At 40.1% G+C, this 20,390-nt stretch overlaps 1 long non-coding RNA gene across 1 annotated transcript in view; it reads left to right on the top strand.

Moving 5' to 3' along the window:
* The first annotated feature begins 13,739 nt into the window (after nt 1–13,739).
* Nucleotides 13,740–20,390, top strand: part of LOC137502372 (uncharacterized) — a 33,262-nt gene continuing 26,611 nt past the window's right edge. Inside the window, exon 1 of the long non-coding RNA XR_011018751.1 lies at nt 13,740–13,816. This is a non-coding gene — a long non-coding RNA (uncharacterized lncRNA). The remainder of the gene's footprint in view (nt 13,817–20,390) is intronic.

The following is a 20,390-nucleotide window of genomic DNA, read 5'->3' as shown; positions in this document are numbered from 1 at the left end:
TTATTATTATTATTATTACTATTAATATTATTATTATTATTGTTATGACTTGTGAGGTATATCTATGAAGTGTTTACGTCCCTTTATTAGTATTATTATTTTCGTAGTCGGACGATCGTATTATTTGTGAGGTTATGTCATGAAACATGTGCTGTGTATATATTAATATGAGTTTAGTTAATGTAAGAACACGTAATTAATAGTATATAATTAATTATGACCTGTATATAGGCTATGATGTATAATCCATAGTAACATTGTGCAACACACTGTAATATCCGGAATAACGTATCTCTGACACTAGATAGTTGTAGAAAGTGCTTTACATTATAAACATGCTATTAGGCACTCTAGAATTTACGAGAAGATATGTTGTGACATATCCTTCTAGAAGCCTGACCAGGCAACATATACATATATCAGGTGGCTCTCGAACGCCGTACTTTCTACGTATAAATGCCCCGCATGCACAAATGATGAATGGGATGTCTACCAACTGATTTTCACGGGGGAACTACTGCCAGCGGGCAGGTTACGTCAGAATATGAAGAGATAAGAAGCGAAGTGTCTCTTGCAGCATGTTACTCAGCGCCACCGGTCTAATGCACCCTTTGCATTAGTAAACATCGTTTTCGACCGCATAGTTTTAGGCTGGTGTGTGGTACAGCCGCACTATATTTGCTGTCTGCATATCGGCAATGGCTAGTGTGAACAGCAGCGACGAATACACAGACATTATTTTAATGTGGACAATCTGGTCGGAATGACACAAAAGCCCCAAACAGACGTATGCCTTCTACACACGTACTTCACCAAACAGTAATCGTTTTTGTTTCATAGAAGCAACTCTTCCATCGAGTGGACTGTCTACACGTGTATAAATTAGTAAGTTATCAGATTTCGTTTTTCTGCATCTTTGGCGTGTCTACAAACAGGAGTGGGGATTAGGGGGTGGGGCGAGGAGGAACAGTCACCCCCCCACACTTTGTGGAGTAAACATTACATTTTAATTCCATTTTAGCCAGCTGGAACTAGGGATTATTTTTAAAATCTCTTTGTACAAACCTTGTCATCTTATCCGCTAATTCCTTCGTTTATTTTCTCTAATTATTAACACCGAGCTCGATAGCTACAGTCGCTTAAGTGCGGCCAGTATCCAGTATTCGGGAGATAGTGTGTTCGAACCCCACTATTGGCAGCCCTGAAGAGGGTTTTCCTCGGTTTCTCATTTTCACACCGGACAAATGCCGGGACTGTACCTTAATTAAAACCACGACAGCTTCCTTCCTATTCCTAGGCCTTTCCTATCCCAGTGTCGCCATAAGGCCTATTTGTGTCGGTGCTACGTAAAACAAATAGCAAAAGAAAAGTTCCTTTTGGAGATCATTGTAAGTATCCGGGTGTTAATATAAAGACAGATCTTAATTGGGGTAATCACATAAATGGGATTGTAAATAAAGGATACAGATCTCTGCACATGATTATGAGGGTGTTTAGGGGTTTTTAGTAAGGATGTAAAGGAGAGGGCATATACGTCTCTGGTAAGATTCTAACTAGTGTATGGTTCCAATGTATGAGACCATAACCAGGATTACTTGATTCAAGAACTGGAAAAAATCCAAAGAAAAGCAGCTCGATTTGTTCTGGGTGATTTTCGAGAAAAGAGCAGTGTTACAAAAATGTTGCAAAGTTTGGGCTGGGAAGAACTGGGAGAAAGAAGACGAGCTGCTCGACTAAATGGTATATTCTGAGCTGTAAGCGGAGATATGGTTTGGAATGACATTAGTAGGCGAATAAGTTTGAGTGGCGTCTTTTAAAGAAGGAAAGATCACAATAAGAAGGTAAAGTTGGAATTCAAGAGGACAAATTGGAGCAAATATTCATTTATAGGAAGGGGAGTTAGGGACTGGAATAACTTACCAAGGGAGATGTTCAATAAATTTCCAATCTCATTGAAATCATTTAAGAAATAGCTAGGAAAACAACAGATAGGGAATCTGCCACCTGGGTGACTGCCCTAAATGCAGATCAGTATTGATTGATTGATTGATTCTTCTTCTTCTCCTTCTGGAAAAATAATGGACTCTTGACGTGTCACCCAGTCACTAACCATGTTTTATAGCAACACTTTTCACTTGTTCCAAAGAAAGGACTGAAATTCATACATATACCGAAATATGTTAGGATGCATCCAAATGAGCAAAGAAGGACAAGTATTGTTCCCACGGATGAAAATATAATCGACTACTTGGGAAAATGTATGAACTCGTGACATGTCTCAGTCATATAACGCTTTGGAAAATATCACCCTTTTGAGGGCCATAATGCACTCACAGCACTAAGACATGTAAGTTAACAATATACTGAGATCCCTTCCAAGAGAGACGTAGAAATACATCACGATTGGAAACAGGAACGTATAACAATCAAGGAAACAAATGCAATACTAATGTTTACAAAACTACGTTGGAGTCATCAAAAAACGATTCATTATCTGAATCAGAACAGTGGTGGGGTCAAGTAATATAGAAGAAACACTGGTTGGGAAAGGGTTTTTTATGAATGTTAATCGTGGAAAAAATAGTCTCCGCGCAGAAGAATAAACGGGACTTTGGAAAAGTAAATGGTTAATGTCTCCATCTTGATCTCCACACATAGGCCTATGCAGTATGGTGGTGAGATGAAAGCGATATTTGTATTGTGGGGTAAAGGCTTGATTAAAGCGTAAACGTATTATGTTGGTAATGTGTCGTCTAGTGTACTCTATGAACCGTGTATATACCAAGGCTTAATACGTATGTGAGGTTGAAGTTGATAATAAAATTTTCCTTTATGTCTGTCAGAGTTACACCATTCCTTCTGCCAAGTGTGATTGGCGGCCTCCTTGATAATAGTAGGGGGCGGTATGGCTACTGTAAGTGGAGCTGTCTGAAGTTGGGCCGCGTGTTTTGCTGCAGAATCCGCTTGTTCATTGCCTGTGATTCCGGAATGTCCGGGGATCCATACTAAAGTTAAAGAAACTCCAGATTGTTCAAGTTGATAAATGAGATGTTTGGCATTGTACAAATACCAATTAAAGGATGATTTGCAGGAAGTTAGGTATTGTAACACGCTTAATGCATTGGTATATATGGTTGCTTTCGGAAAGGAGTGGTTTTTAATATACGGATATACGGATCGCAAATAATTCAGCGGAATAAATGGAGAAAGTTTGTGGTAAGTGGTAATGCTCAGTAATAAGAGTGTTGGGAACAAAAATGCAGCTCCGACTCCCTGTTTGTATATTGTGGGGTAGTTTTAGACCAATCGGTGTAAATGTCAATACCACAGTCCGTAAGATGTAATTTAAGCTTTTTATACCTGGGCTTAATATAGTGCGACGAATGTTGACGTCCTGGGAAATGTTCCGCAGGGGGTATTATAATATAAGGATGATAATGAAGACTATCAAAGGAAAAGTACTGCGTAGGCAACGTAGGAGTTATCAATAAGGAAGAGCGGTATATGTGTAATTCCATGTACCGGTATGAAAAATATAGTGCTGGCGCTCGCGCGTTCCTAGGAGATTTTGTGTTATAATATTCATGTAAAAGTTGAAGTTTTGGAATGAGTGGTGAATTCAAAATCGCAAGTCTTTTAAGGAGGTATTTTTGGCTAACGTTTGATGTCGAATAAAAAGTGGATGGTTACCGGATTCTACAAGTAATGCGTTGGTGGGTGTAGAGAGGAGGCCTCCTAAGCAAATACTTATAGCTTGATACTGTATTGTATGAAGGTGTTGTAAATTGGAGATGGGTGCAGTGTCAATTAAATATAACTTAATTAAGAATAAAGATCACTTGCCATAAAATCATAACAGTTCAGAGGGCGCCAAGATTACCTCTTCTTGACACGACAGTGCTGCCACCACAGGTTATTCATTTACATTATTTATTAAGGTGCGCTCGAAGGAGCATTACAATAAACAATCATAATACAGTTGAAATGATCTTCTTAACAGGGATTAGTTTTTGTCCTCATCTGACATACTGTTATGTGATACAGGGTACATCTCTGTCCGCATAATTTATACACACGCCTTTCGTTCGGCGAATGAAATAGCTTATTCTCACAAATCGTATTATGAAATCCATGAATGGCCAGTCTCGTAACGATATGTCTTTGCTCTTGGTTCAGCTTTGTCCAGTTGCGGTTGATCATTGCTGATGTTCCGTAGAAGTCAATATCAATCTTTGTTCTCTTCGTTCTCCTACGTTCCAGTAGTTTGTTGGATGCCTCAGTAGAAGGCAGACGTAGTCTTAGATACTACATAAAAACTTTCCTTGGCAAGTACGCAAACAAGTCTAGGCGGCACATATTTTCCCACCCTAAGGGCACGTTTTAGGAAACGAGTTTCCATTTTTTTGTGCGATCTAAGTCAGTGATGATCAGTTTTCCCATATTAGTTCCAGACCGTAGGTAACTATGGGTGAAATCATCGTATCAAAAAGTCTCATGTCTGTCTTCAGTGATAGTGCTGCAATGTTCCTTGCCCTGCATATTGCTTTCGTGGCCTCTGCTGTCCTATCTTGGATATGACACCGGAAGGAGCTCGCTGTCGTTTGAAGGGTTACACCCAAATATTTGAACCTATTGACTGTGGTTAGTGGTTTGTTGTGGAGTGTCAGCATGTGGTTTTGCGATATTCTCCCTCCCTTTCTGAAAATCATCTCATGTGTTTTCTGCATATTGATTGAAATGTGATTTTTCTCTATCCAAGTCTCAAGTTCCATCAAGGTTTCCTGCAGCTCGTCTTGGTTGGTCGAGCCTAAGACCATGTCGTCCGCATATATAATTAACGTGGTTGTGTTCTTTCCTTTGAGAATCTCAACGTTGTCTGTTGTCATTATGTTGAACAACAACGGACTTATGGGGTCACCCTCTAGAACTCCATTGGTCTGTGTAATAGTCTTCGATCTGTTGACACCATCATCGATTTCAATGTAGTTATATTGCAGAACGTCTTCCAATACATGGATAAGTGGGTGCTCTATGCCAATCATATCCTTGACTTTTTGTCTCAGTGGTTTCCTGTCGAGTGAGTCAAAAGCCTTGCTGTAGTCTATGAATACAGTGAAATATTTCCCTTTGGATATTCTTAGGGCTACTTGTACTTCTCCCAACAGGTATTGGACTGCATGTAGAGTTGATTTCCCTTTAGTAAAACTAAATTGACATTCTGGAAGTGTGACTTCTGATTCTAGCCTGTTTGTAACTATCTTCATATATATCTTAAAGAGGTTATTTTCTAGCGCCACTCCTCTATATGCATTAGGTCACTTGTGTCGCCCTTGCCTTTATATAGCATTTTATTGAGGGATTTCCTCCATGTGTCTGGAATACCTCTGTCCAAGCAAATATTGAAGATATTGATCCACATTGGTAGTAGCGTCTCTAGTGAGTCCTTGATGTGTTCAATACAAATTTGATCCGGTCCCGGTGCCTTACGGTTTTTCGTTCTTCTTTTGATGTCCGCTACTTCCCCAGGTGTTGTTGATTATTTTTAATCGTTTACGGTCTTTGTAGGTTCTTCTGATTCCCTTCTTACCTCCTCCGATTTGTTCAAAATTGTTTGAAAATGAGACACCCATTTATTAAGTGGAACTTCTCTGGCTTTTGAAGCTGTTTCCTTTCTTGCACCGCCGTCTCGATCCTCTTAGGGAGGTGCTTTCTTGGCGTCAGGAAGGGATCATTTCTTGCTTCCTCTGCCGTCGTCTTGGCTTCTTGTTCAATTAAATCGTCTCCCTTCTTCTTCATAAGTAGCTTGTATTCTTTTCTTTGGTAGATATATCTTTAATGGTCTCTCTCTGATTGTGAGGTTCTTGTCCTATCTAGCGCAACTAGAGTTTCCTTTCTCTTTTTGTGACATTCTGCTTCAAACGACTTCTGAGCATCTTCCAAGAATTGTAATCTCTATGCAGCCAGAAGAGAATCAAGCTGTCATTTTTATTCCACAGTAAGAAACACATTCCATTTTGCCCTCATTTTCCATCCTGCCCCCCGCTCCCCTATTGTCATACCATCGGAACACACTGAAATGGCGGGAAATAAGTATAGGAAATATTTGGGTGAAAAAAATCCCCCTGAACTGCTTTGTGTACGGTGCAAACCTTCCATAAAATAAATTCCCTACTATGTGTTCCCTTTCACTCCCATGTTGCTATTCACCCCATTTCACGGTACTAACTTATATTTCGAGGGAAGGATAGCAAAGCTATATACAATGCCTATGCACAATATCGTGTTCGTTATCCATATCTCTCTCTCTCTCTCTAGTTAGAGTGATATTAAAGTCGGCCTTTGTTATTATTATACTTAGAAGGAGCTCTCGAATGAGTATTAAGTTTGTTGTGCTAATTTATATTTTTCTGTATTATGTTAGAGTCTTTAATCTGTTTTTACACTTTAGCAGATGGTTGGGGTCGCACTTTTCCTTACACAGTGTAGAAACACAGTCACCTGTTGGGTGACTTGTCTTAGCGCTTATTTTGTGGTGGAATCCACGTATCGCATAATTTGTTATGACATGTGTTTGTTTTTGAAGTTGTTTGGTCCAGTTACGTTCGATCATGGCGTCGTTGCCGTAGAATTCGGGGTCTGTTTCCGCGCGTTTCTCAAGAAGTTTTTTCTGAAGCTCTTGGAATGGGCCGGTAGATAGCCGTGGTAGATTGAGTCGTAGATCTTCAATAAAGTAGATTTCCCGTGCCAGTACATAAAGAAGTCTGGAGTGTGCCAGTTTACCTACTCTTAGGGCCTTCTTGAGGAATCTTGCTTTGACTCTCCTATCCTCTCCAAGTCACCAATTGTCAGGTAATAATAATAATAATAATAATAATAATAATAATAATAATAATAATAATAATCGTATGGCCTCAGCTACCGTGTGCAGACATTTCAATTTGACGCCATCTGGCTGTCTGCTCGTCAATTTAGACGTTCCGTTTTACTCTAGGCCACCACTAGATGGCAGACCGAGTAAACCGAAACTCTCTTGGGCGTCTATGGCTGAGATTTAATGAATTTTGTCGGGTAAACACCAAATGTGTCACCAGAAATCTTTTACATGCCGACATCGTACGACATGGAGTGTCGAATGGACTTTTTTCCGCCCTTCAAAAATCCGACTACCTCTGCCGGGTTTGAACCCGCTATCTTGGGATCCGGAGGCCGACACTCTACCGATTCCGTATGGGACAATTGGGGTTATTGCTGTCTTGAATAAATTCATCGCTGTGTTTAGGGATAAGGTAGCATAGATATATTCTTGATATTGTGAATGACTCTGAATGCTGCTGTCATTCTGTCTATGGCGTGGTTATTGAAGAATATCATGCTCGTTTGGAACGTGATGCCCACGTATTTGAATTTCTTGACTATTTCTAGTGATTTATTTTTTAATGATATAGCGTCGTCCTTGGCCGCCTTGCCACCTTTTCTGAACACCATCTGTACTGTCTTTTCCTGGTTAATTTCAAATTTGTTATCTGAAGCCCAAGCTTTTAACTTCATGATTGTCGTCTGAAGTTCTACTCTTGAGCTCGATCCCAGTGCCATGTCATCACCGTACATTATTAGAGTAGTCTCAGGAGAGTCCATCATTATTTGTGTGATATCTGCCGTTGCTACGTTCAATAGGCCTAATAGCGGTCTTAGTGGGTCTCCTCGGGGTACCCCATTTGTTTGAATTACTTTCCCGGATGAGGATGTTCCATCTTCAGTTTTGATTTTGTTGGTAGTCTAGTATGGTCTCCACGATTCTCACGAGCGTGTTGTTACTAATCATTTGTTTTAATTGTTCTATCAGGATATCTCTCTCTATAAGATCAAAAGCGCCGGGTTCAGACGGTTGACGCGCTGGCCTTCTGACCCCAACTTGGCAGATTCGATCCTGGCTCAGTCCGGTGGTATTTGAAGGTGCTCAAATACGTCAGCCTCGTGTCGGTAGATTTACTGGCCACGTAAAAGAACTCCTGTGGGACAAAATTTCGGCACCTCGGCGTCTCCGAAAACCGTAGTTAGTGGCACGTGAAGCAATTATTATTATTATTATTATTATTATTATTATTATTATTATTATTATTATTATTATTAAGATCAAAAGCCTTCTTATAGTCAACAAAGACGACATAGTACTTCCCTTTTGGGTGCCTAAGTGCCTCTTCTACTTTTTCCTTTTAGGAATGCTTCGGATTGTAACGTGGTTTTTTCCTTTGCGGAAGCCTAGTTGGCATTCTGGTATGAATGGGTCTATTACGTTATTCATGCGATTCGCTACAACAGTTGCAAATGCTTTGTATAGACTGCTTTCTAGAGCTATACCTCTATATGAGGCGGGGTTGTCAGTTTCTCCTTTCCCTTTGTACAGTATCTTCAGCGTTGCCGTTCTCCAAACTTCCGTCATTTTGCCTATATTTAGACATTTGTTGAATAGTTCTGCCCAAAGCTGTAGTAAATGATCTTGAGTACTTTTTAAGGGTTATGTATATACGTTGTCCGGTCCTGCTGTCTTCCGCTTTTTTCCTTTACTGATTACCATCTCTACTTCCCCGTAGTTAATCTAATTACGGTACGTGTTCTGGATTGACAGAGTGGTTTGTGGTGTCACTTTTTCCTCTGCTGTCTCTGTTTAGAAGCATTGAGAAGTGTTTTTCCCATGTTTCCATTGGTATTTCCCTCGCTCTACACGCTTGATTTTTGCTTGAGGGCCGCAAATGGGTTTGTTTCTGCTTCCAGATATTCAGCTCGCTTTTAGAAGTTTTCTGTAATTCCTTTTTTTGATGGCGTATGCTTCCATGTATGCGTCCTTCTTTCGCAGGCAAAGCGGCTTCCTGTATCAGATTTGTAGCGATTGTATAGAGCATTCCAACCTTAAATTGCAGTACAGCAGTAATGGGATAATTCCGTCTCTTTCCTTCTCCCATGTTTTGCGGGTAGCGCTATCCTACTCTAATGCAGCGGGTTTGCCAAATGTCCGTAATTCAGAATGTTATCGGTTAAAAAGTTTGAATATCGTGTTATGTACAGAATTTCAAGGCGCATTTGATGCCGTTAACAAAAAAATGTAAAAAAAAATAATTTAGTGTGAAAATGGTAATAAAATGGAAATTTTCGCCAAATGCAAAATTTTCATTGCATAGAACTCATCATGTCATAACTCCTATTTTATATTCATTATTTTCCTTATTTTTTCACTGCTGGTAAGGAAACATTTGAGCTCGATGTAGATCAGTTTATTTTTAAATTTAAATGATGATAAAATGCATTATATGCATTTATTTTTAGTCATGTTCACGTAATTTTATGTGCAAACACGAAAAAGTCAGTCGCTGGCCAGCGTCTTTCCTATTGAATTTGCATGGGGGTCAAAGCGAGGCAAATGGTCTTCAGATCTGGAAGTTATTTTTATAACAATCCTGAAGTTCTTATCTTGCTTAGTTCTTAATTTGTGACAGGAAGAATATCTTCTTTAATTTTGGTTTCGCGCGTTACTCAGCTGTCTGGCTAGTTGGCTGATGTACCGGTAGTGATCTCCCAAACATGCGCTTTTAACATTTCCGGACAGTCGCATGCAGTGCAGTGCTCATTTCGTCAGTAGTATGTATAATAGTGATTAAATGCATATCAGTGTCATATGTACAATTCTTGAGGGAAAGTGTATTTCGTTTGTGTGGTTCGTGCTCGTGCGTGGGGATCTAATTTCGAAGAAAAAGTGCAGAAGGATCATGGCGTGGTTAAAGCAAAACAAACGGTCTTCGGATATGGAATTTATTTTTAAATCATATCTCTTAATTTATGACAGGGAGAACGTCTCGTTTGTTTACGTTTCACGAGTGACTCGGCTGGCTGAGCTTTTAAATATACTGACAGCCGTGTGCAGTGGTGTTCTTTTAATCAGTATTATAAGATTGATTAAATACAGATCAGTGATATATATAATATTTAATGGCGTGTGGCCTCCGAAGAGGCCGAGTGCAGGTCTTTCGAGTTGACGCCGCATAGGCGACCTGCGCGTCTATAAGAATGGGTCCCTACCTATGACGAATTTTAACGAATTGGAATTAACCAATAAAGGTTAAAGGGAATCGAAACCGGGGCCCTCTGGACCAAAGGCCAGCAATCTAACCATTTAGCCATGGAGCCGGACAAGATCAGTGATAAATGTATAGTTCTTGAGGACAAGTGGATTGTGTTTTTGTAGTCTGTGTAGATGTCAGTTCGTGCTCGTGTTCGTGCTGGGGGTTCTTAGTTCGAAGAAAAAATGCGGAAGGATGTACAATGGATCGTCAAATTAAAAAGAAACGTTCCGTAGGTAAACTCAGGGGAAAAGAACGCAATATTATAATCAGTGTCCTGGATTATTTTTAAAGACTATGAATATGAGCAGCGCGGCCAGTGAACAGCTAAAGCTACAGGTTGTTCCGAAAGAACAATCTATGCTGTAGGGAAGGAACACACACATAGTCTTTTACGAACTCCCGCCAAAAAAAAAAGAGCAAAGAAGAGAAGAACGGCAGAAAAATGCAAGGGAAATTAAATATGATGAAATTGTGCGAAGTGAAGTGCGTCAGGTGGTTCACTCTCTTTTATTTGCTAACTTACCACAGACATTGAACATGATTTTGAGTCGGGTAAATGGAGAAGATTCTTTGCCACGATTTTTCAAAACTACTTTGTATCGCTTCTTATTTCCATTATTTAAGACGGGGTAATAAAGCAGCTTTCACTGAAACCGATGAAATTATTAATTGGAGGCACAGATATCTCAGGGAGATAAAACGTTTGAGAGCACAAAATAAAGCTATAATTTACACAGATGAATCATGGGTAAATGTTGGGCAGACAGTGACAAAAGAATGGAAGGATACGACAGTGAAAAGTGCACGGCAGGCCGCCATTGAAGGGGTGAGTTCGGGACTTAGGCCACCGAAAAGCCGAGGACTGTGATTTGTCTTAGTCCACGCGGGTAATGAACATGGTTTTGTTCCAAATGCTGAACTAACATTTTTATGCCATAAAACATAAGACAATTGGGCAAATTACGTGAACGAAGTAAAGAAAAATGAAATATTTGTGGAAAGCAGACGAATTACAGGACGATGTCGACGACAAAAAGTTTTTAATATGACTTTCTTCATCGTCCGGATCATCGTCAAGTTCATCTCCCGAACACGGTTCATCCGAAGCGGGAACATCAGGCCTTGCAGAAATGATAGAAGGTGTACGTCCAATGTCTGAGAGCAAGCAACGCCAGTGATTAAGGTATGTTGTATTTATTTTACCATCCTACAAATATTAATTTATGAATGAATGAACTTAAAATTACAAACAAAAAATGTGGAACTGTGGCGCCCTGTTTGAGTCACACTCGAGCGTGATCTTCACGAGTCGATTTCCCAACAGCGCGCTCCTTCTACACTGTACTGAATTTAAGGTTGGAACGCTCTATAGCGTGGTTATTCCATTACATATTCTCTTTTGTTATTCCTGTTGCAATTCTCGGTGATTTTCTGATGATGTTGGTACGATTAATTGTCATATTTACAAACTTAACAAGAACAAGAAGAAGAAGAAGATAATGCAAATTTGTAATCTGTTTACACACGTGTGTTATAGTAAATAATATAGTGTTAATATCGTTGATATGATTATTCAGTAATGAATGTATTGTTAACCTGAAATACTTCGGTTTGAGTAACGACCACCGCCGTCTCGATCCTCTTACACTGCCTGCTCTATGCCACTAGTTTAACACAGGAAGGCGCGACTACGAATAGTTCTCCAAATCGCCGTAAGAGTGCAGCAGTAGACGCACAATCTTCGCTGTCAGTGTGGGTGTAGCACTGTATTATTGGTGCATGAATGTGTGTGAAAACCTGAGTTATTTTGTACAAGAGTAAACGTGTCTGGTCACTTTCGTTCGTACAAGATATATTTTGAATAGAACTGTGAAATGAATTAATCATGTTATGTTTATAGATATTTCAAAAGTGATTTTATGGTGTTGGTACTTGTTTCTTTCCGTTCGTGCAAGGTATATTTTTCGTAGAGCTGAAACTTCAGATTCTTTCCCCGAAATATTCAACTGTTGTATACCATGTTGCCAATCTTGGCAAGGTCGTTCGCAGCCAGAAAATATACGACTCCATGAAATACAGTCTAGAAGAGAATTGAGAGAAAAGCGGCTGTCGGCTTTATCTAGGCAAGGACCTAATGAAGGAAGTAATTGGATATCCTCAGATTACTCTCGCATCTGTGCCTTTACACCTTATTTCAGAATTTGATGGAGCCTCCGCGGCTCAGGCGGTAGACGCCGGCCTCTCACCGCTGCGTTCTGTGGTTCAAATCCCGGTCACTCCATGTGAGATTTGTGCTGGACAAAGCGGAGGCGGGACAGGTTTTTCTCCGATACTCCGATTTTCCCTGTCATATTTAATTCCAGAAACACTCTCGAATATCATTTCATTTCATCTGTCATTCATTAATCATTGCCCCGGAGGGGTGCGACAGGCTTCGCCAGCCGGCACAATTCCTATCCTCCCTGCTAGATGGGGGCTTCATTCATTCCATTCCTGGCCCGGTCGAATGACTGGAAAGAGGCTGCGGATTTTTTCCAGAAGGTTATTAAAGCCGTGGAGGATACTGGATTCCTTGTGATAAAAATTGTGACGGACAATCACAAAACGCCTTCATGTTTAGACATTTTGGACAACCTCAGATATTCAGACGATAATATTCCAATCGAACTAGAAACAGGAAATCAAATCCTAACTTGCGGGTACTAGGTTCGTGTTGTTGAAGAGAGGATGGAGTGTGACATTTGTGTCAGCAACATCTCACTGCCTAGAACTTCGACACCTCTAAATGGAACTGATTATACATCAGGACAGTGGAGGAGTTCGATACCCAAAACCTAGTTTTGTTGCTCTGGTGAAGCATCTCCAGGAGTTCGTTTAAACTGATGTGCCCTATTGTCGAAGTCCTTCAAGCGTATGAGCGTAATACGAGGACTTGCGACGTCTTCCCTTTCAGAATACCGGGCGAGTTGGCCGTGCGGTTAGGAGCGCGCAGCTATGAGCTTGCATCCGGGAGGTAGTGGGTTCGAACCCCACGGTCGGCAGCTCTGAAGTTGGTTTTCCGTGGTTTCCCATTTTCACACCAGGCAAATCCTGGGCTGTACCTTAATTAAGGCCACGGCCGCTTCCTTACCATTCCTAGGCCTTTACTATCCCATCATCGCCATAAGACCCATCTGTATCGGTGCGACGTAAAACAAATATTTTTAAAAAACTTTCAGAATGTGTTTTATTACAGTGTGAGGTCAAAGAACATCACCAAAATGTTAGTGATATTATCCTAACCAAGTTCGTAAGACCTCTATTATTTGATATTGCGTTAGCAAGAACACAAAAAGTACGGTACCACTCCAAGCCTTCGTCCAGGAAAATCTTTAAATTGTGCATGAAGAGGCCAACTGCGACTTCGTGCAGGTAATATTGCCGATATTTAATATTACTGGTGTAATTTACGAGCTTCAGTGAACATATGACCATACTGCATAGTGTTTTGTAGGCTGTCGTCATTAGAATAAGTTTAGACCATTGTGCGTCTATGTCTGCCATCTAGCGGAGAAATTTTGTCGCAGCGTAGTCGCAAAAAGGCTCGCATAGAGCAGGCAGTATAGGAGGATCGAGACGGCGGTGGTAACGACATATGGCTTTACGTATTCAAGAAATATCAAGCATCAGCTATGGATTTGCATTCACTTATAACTGCTGCTGTAAGTACTATATTACGGTCTATTTCAATAATTATTAATCATGCATTAGCGTTAAGCGTGCGTCATCAACGATGTTAATTTTTTAATTCCCTTGTAAAAAAGTATGAAATCACTGTTAAGCTTAATGGTGAAGGAAAACGGCCTTAAGATATATCACAGTGTTCTCCCTAGGACCTTTCTAATGGGCGCACCGCCCAGTTGTTTTCACTGACCGTCCGACTATCATAACCTAGATATGTGCTAGTTACATAATATTTCAAGTTGCTTTACGTCGCACCGACACATATAGGTCTTATGGCGATGATGGGATAGCAAAGGGCTAGTCGTGGGATGGAAGCGGCCGTGGCCTTAATTAATGTACATTTATCTGGTGTGAAAATGGGAAACCACGAAAAACCATCTTCAGGGCTGCCGACAGTGGGGTTCGAAACCAATTTTTATACATATACCAATGATATCATCATCATCGAACACTTCCTACAACTGTTGCATAGAGCTACGCGCCGTATGGGCTGTCACACCATCCTGCTGGAAATAGCCATACCTTTTTTTCTTCTTCAGTCAGTTCAGCAAATAATGGTTCGAGAATGCTGTGAATATAACAGTCGGAAGTAATCATGTCGTGAAAAAATATCTGACTGATAATTTGTTGGGTGCCAATTGTGGCGTTCATTTCTGCATAGTTTAGATAAATTTTGTGTTTTCTGCATGATAAATTTTTCCATCACAGTTGTTAGGAAAAACAAGATGATATCAAAGTGTTGTCAACACTGTACCAAGAAAAGAGAACAAGCAGAGTGACCAGAAGCGGTACTTGGGGAGATAGTGGGAGAGGTTTTCCGCGGTAGGTACCAAAAAACAAAAAAAGAGATCACCTTTCTATAGTTTTAGATGAACAAGTGTATTGGAACAGTAACTTTAGCAGAATACAGAATACACACAGACTAAGATACGAGCAGAAATAGATCCTAAACAAACCCTGGATATATAAAACACCAAAGAGGTATTTAAGAATCAAATTAACCGTTTCATAAATAATAAAGAGATAAAAAGGAACTGCTATGCAGGACTTAATTTACAGTTTTCAAATGTTTTCATAGGTGATCATCTCAGATGATAATTTTTTGTAGAGGAATAGTTATAAATCTTTTGAATGAATAGCTTTTTTTTTTATTGATAACAATAATCGGAATAGTATGTTTTAGCACACTACACACAGATTAATAGAAGGTCAATAGGTCCGAGAGAGATCCCGGACATCAAAACAATACCCAAGCTCCCCTAAAGAGGAGGAAAGTAAAAGGGAACTACCCCACAGGATTGTTGACAATTTTGAAATACATTTCATAGATCACGATCTCAGATAATAATATTCACTGTAAATCTCAGCAATATAAGGGAACTAGAACACAGGATTAGTTTATAATTTTCAAAAAAGAAGGAGTGACATACATAATCATCTCAGATGATTTTCTTCGTAGGGAAATAGACATGAAAAACTTTTGAAAGAACAACTATCCTTTTTCTACGAAGATCGTAACATTTGGCCACACTTAGAAAACCAAACACCTCCAGGGCGCTTTATTATAAAAACCAAATAAACCAAGTAAAAGAGAAAAGGGGAGGGAAAAGAGGAGGATCAGAACAACAAGGGCATGTAAGGAATAGAAAAAAGGAACTCCGACTGCGCGATACTGGAGAAAGCTCATCCGCCAATTAATTTCCGAATCATGAAAGCTTGAGAAAATTCTGTTGGCGATGTTTACCCTCAGTCCACATCAACAATTTGCAGAACGTTAAAAAGAATGATTTTTAATAAGTTGAAAGTGGTAAGAAGTTAGGCATGAACCAAGGCCTTGAAGATCAAAATATGTCATCACTCAACACACCAAACTGGCAGAGTTAAAGTTTTCCAACAATTTTGTATGTGAAGTGTTTTAGCTCACTGAAGTCCGACGAGGTAAACTTCTCCAGCTGGACGGGAATGAAATGTGCACCGCACGGGGAGCCGTGCAAGGTCAGTGGCCCCTCCACACACGCACGCACACACACACACACACTCTCTCTCTCTCTCTCTCTCTCTTTACACAAGTTTGATGCCAGTCTCCTTAAGACGGGCGAAGCAGTCCAATATATACATGCCCGGAAGCGAAGACCAGTCTGTTCGAGAAGGTTTAAGTGACGTGGCAGATGACGTAGTTGGTGTAAAGCAGACAGGAGGACGACAGTCAGTATGTCGAGAGATGCCGGAGCATAAAGGCGGGTGAGCACAAAGCAAGGTTAATCCAATAATACATAGAGGTATAGATAATAATAGTAATAATAATAGCAGAAAGCATATAGTCTAGTAGAAACGTAGATATTGCAGAGTATATGGAGACGTAGATGCGCCGATATTTCCAGAAGCTTGTAGAAATGTAGATCGAGGGGTTATGGCAGGAGCACGTTACACAATAGCACCCACCTTTAGATCGTGCAGAGGTCTTGGCTGTAAAATGTGTGGGTTCTCTACAGATGCTATTGTTCTCTGAACTGATATATCCACTCAAATAAAACCGTGCTTCGTCACTCATTAAAAAAGAAAGTTCGAGTCCACGATACCATTGTGGACATTATTCATTGAACAAAAACACCAGGGCACTACAGCCCTAATGGGTCTTGACCTACCAAGGTACCATTGTTCAGCCCGGAGGCCTGCAGATTACGAGGTGATGTATTGTCAGTGCGATGAATCCTCTAGGCTGTTATTCTTGGCTTTCTAGACCAGAGTTGCCGTAGCTTGGTTCTATGTTGAATTACTAGTCATGATTTCTCTCTCTTAACCTGTGTGTCAGCAAACTTAAGATTCTTTTGTACTTGAAGAACAATGAGATGTTTCAAATGGATTTCACGTCACCACTTTGTTGTCAAATGGCACACTAAGACCATGTAAATTTGAGTTGCTGTGGACATGTATGTAACACCTTGTTTGTTAGGCTAATTTTACTATTTAACTTTCGTGCTTTGCTGGGCTGAAGATGTCCCCGAGAGGGACGAAACATGTAGGCTACCTATAACTTGGCTTTAATTAAGAATAAAAACTTTGGTAAGTACTGATTAAGTGGAACTTTTAATGTTAATATCTTTAAACAGTTCAAAGTTGACAATATAGGCCAAACATGCCATATATTACTTGTAATTAGTGTTCTGTGGAACGTAAAGTTGTTATTCTAAAATCAGCCGTGTGACTGGTTTGCTCCTCTAACAACAGCTCTCAAGTTCTCATGGCTTCTATTTTAATTACCCATAATTTTGAACTCCCACTTCTTGCTTCTGTTGGTCTATGAAAGTGTGCCGTGGTCTTCCTCTTTTTTGCTTTGTTTCTGTTATGTCTGGTAGTAAGCCTGTGTGTCGCAGCGTGTGCGAGTCGTCTTTCACCAAGTTGTCAAGCAGTACACTTCCTTCACCAACTCGATTGAGTAACTTACCTCAATCTGTCTTTAAGGAATCTTAAGCAGATGTCTCCAACACCAAATTTCAAATGTGTCAGACTGGTATTCAGCGTCCACTTTTCTCCACACAGTATAACGCCACTGACCAAATGAATGTCTTAAGAAATCGGTTCCTGAGCTCTAGACTCAAGGCTGCTCTTACCGTTCCAAACTGTACCTTGACATTCTTTGTGACAGTAGCTATCCTCAGATATTATTCTCCCCAAGTATTTAAAGGACGATACCTGTTGAGAATTTATTTATCGTATCAGAAGCACTAATATGTGCTTATACATACAAACTGTACAACCAAAAGATAAATATCAGGTGTGTTTTTTAAGTAAGTACCTTTTTGATATAGAAAAAAGTAACACAATTTTTTAAACAATTATTTTTTTACATGTAAGCCTGCATCTTGTACTACTTCTCAATGTAGGTTCCAGGCATATTAAGGCACTTGTCATATCGTGAAGCCAGCTTCTGAATTCCGTTCTCATAGAAATTTTCCGCCTGATGTTCCAGCTACTGCAGCACGGTCTTTTTAGGTCATCATCATCATCATCGTGGCGTTGATTTCCTAAATGCTTTTCTAGGCGCAGGAAACAAGTGGTAGTCACTAGACACTAGGTCACGACTATACGAAGGGTATCAAATTGTCCCCAACCAAATGAAGGAATGAGGTCTCAGGTTTGATTGGCCATGTGAGGTCGCACATTGTCATGAAGCAAAAGAATCCCCTTGTTAGCATGACAATCCATTTGTTTTGGCTTGCGTGAGCACAACTTCTGATAATCTAAGCGTCCTGACACGATTTCATAAAGAAAACTCCTTGAAATTTCAGGCAACTCATAACTTAATGGCAAAATCATGTAGAATCTGTTTTCTCGAACCTTTGCGTCAACTTTTTGCACCAAGTCTTCAGTAATGACAGACGGTCGCCCACTACACTTCTCATCATGGACATTGGACCTTGGTAGACAGGATAACATATGAGCAAGTCAAACGTGTAAAAGAGTATAGTAGAGCAAATCAAGAAAAGAAATTTCAGAAAATGGTCCAACGTACACCACTGGAATTAGGTTATGACAAGGTCATAGTAAATATGTTTGATAAAGTACTAAACCAAAACTCAATATCAGTGTTAAAGAAAGGTTTTAATTTTGCTGTGGCACCGAGAAGAATCCCAGTAGAGAAGATTGTCTGTGGGGAAGTGTGTGCCATCAGAGATTTACCTTTAAACAAGGCGGAAGAAATCTGTCAAGATGTATCTTATGTGCTGAGTAAAGCGAAGTCACCACGTCAAAACCTGACCAAAGTGAACTTAAAGAAGCTAATAAATTTCACAAAGACAATAGTATAATTGTAATTCCGGCTGACAAGGGTAATGTTTCAGTCATCATGAATACAGCTGATTACGAAACAAAAATGAACAACTTACTAGAAGTAGAAACGTATAAAAAAGTAAGAAATCCCACTAAGAAAATTAATACACAAGTCACCCGACTAGTGAAGAGCTCAACACTTCCAGAAATCTTGCAGAAGACCTTACTAAATTCAGACCCAGGGATTATTACGAACAGACAGAAGGAGCAGCAATGGGTTCACCTCTGTCACCAGTGGCTGCTAATATTTATGGAACACTTTGAGTCTGCTGCATTAACTACAGCGCCATTGAAACCTAAGTGCTTCTATCGTTACGTGGATGACGCATTTTCAGTCTGGGCACATAGAAGGGAAACATTAAACCAAAATTCCATTAACAGTAAGATCATATTCACGATGGAAGTAGAAAATGAAGGTAAATTACTTTTTCTTGATGTGCTAGTATACAAGAAGATTGATGGTACACTAGGCCATGCAGTGTACAGGAAACCTACACATTCTGGAAGGTACCTTCATAAGTCCTCACATCACCACCCATGCCAAAAAGCAGCTCTCCTTCGGATGTTACTTACTAGAGTGAATAATGTTACAGACGCTGATAACCGCTCAAGTGCGTTAAGAGAACTGACACCATCCATGAAGAAAAACGGCTATACGTCAGGAGACATAACACGAGTTTTGAAGATGAAGGAGCCTAACAGGGATAGTACCAACGAGGACTACAGTAAAAAGAAGAAAGTATTCCTTCCTTATGTGGCAGGTGTTACTGACAGAATAGGGCGCATTCTTAGGAAGCACAATATAATTCCAGTTTTCACCACAGACCAGAAGCTCAAATCCCTGTTTCGACCATTCAAAGAAAAACCACATCTCTAAACACCAGGCGTGTATGAAGTTCCATGTGGTTGTGGTTGCTCCTATATAGGCATGACGAAAAGGCTTGTCAGTACCAGGGTGAAAGAACACATTAGGTCGGTAAAGAATGTCGCTCTTTCATCCTCCACGGAGAATGCCATAAGCCAGTCTGCCATAGCAGAACATTTCTACAGTACAGACAACGAAATCCTCTTTGACCAGGCGAAGGTCACCGCACCTGTAAAAGACTTCTCTGCACAACTGGTAAGAGAAGCCATAGAGATAGAGCTGTGCCCAAATAACATCAACAGGGAAGACGGCTTCAAGTTATCAAATACAGGGAGACCTGTACTGCAGAAATACATGCATAACACCACCATGGAACAGTGGGACGCGCTCACGAAACCATCAACAGAGGGCGGTGAATTACAGCACGAACATCCTTGAGACCTATTCGTGGGGTAGGCCGTGGATAGTATGGCCATGACTTCCACGTTTCTTGAATTTCTTTGCTCACTGTCGGAAGCAGAATTTAACTTACCCTGATGAACGCCACTGCAATTTGGCTGAAAGCTCGGCTTCATTAAATAAACATAGTGGCTTAATTCAGTAATCATTTATTTATTTACGTTAATTAGAACACTTTCTTTAAATGCTCTAACCCATTTTCTTACCACTCCTTCGCTCATAGTATGTTCTCCATACACTTAAACTAATCTGCTGTCTTGTGTAACAGAACATACTGTATGAGGTTATGTCACAATACTTCTGCTGTATGTTTATTGGTACTTTATTTCATGTAAGAACACATAATTCATAGTATATAATTTATTATTACCTGTAAATCTGATGTATAAATCCGATGT

Source organism: Anabrus simplex, chromosome 10, assembly GCF_040414725.1.
Source record: "Anabrus simplex isolate iqAnaSimp1 chromosome 10, ASM4041472v1, whole genome shotgun sequence".
Taxonomy (NCBI): Eukaryota; Metazoa; Arthropoda; class Insecta; order Orthoptera; family Tettigoniidae; genus Anabrus; species Anabrus simplex.
This window is presented reverse-complemented; position numbering and strand designations above follow the sequence as displayed.